The sequence below is a fragment of the Poecile atricapillus genome, chromosome 1, assembly GCF_030490865.1.
Source record: "Poecile atricapillus isolate bPoeAtr1 chromosome 1, bPoeAtr1.hap1, whole genome shotgun sequence".
Lineage (NCBI taxonomy): Eukaryota > Metazoa > Chordata > Aves > Passeriformes > Paridae > Poecile > Poecile atricapillus.
In genome coordinates, this window is record NC_081249.1 from 145815847 (window position 1) to 145816276 (window position 430).

Consider the following 430-nt stretch of genomic DNA (forward strand, 5'->3'; position numbering starts at 1 on the left):
CAACTTGTCTGATTTTTTTTCCTTGTTAAAGCAAGAACTACTACTCAATCAAAAGGGAAATGATGTCTAAACATTTTTAATATATATGTGGTCTTAGTAACTTAGCAACCTGTCAGTATCAGAGTCCCTTCTTGATAGATTACCCTGGCGCTGAATCTTCTGTGATGTTTCTTTATAAAGCAAAGTCTTACGTGGTGCTTGAACTGCAGCAAGCTTGGTGTTACTCTTCTGGGGAATGCTGAGAGCTATATTTGGTCTCTTTGTTTTCCAAAATTGAAGAAACAAAAAAAAAGATATCTAAGGTTTAAGTTCCCTGCTGTTTTCTGTACAGAATAGCACTTATTTTTTCTGGTACTGTTTGGTGCTGTGAGTACACAGTATGGAATATGGTTATTAAATGCCTTAGCTATTTAAAGGGGATAGATGCTAT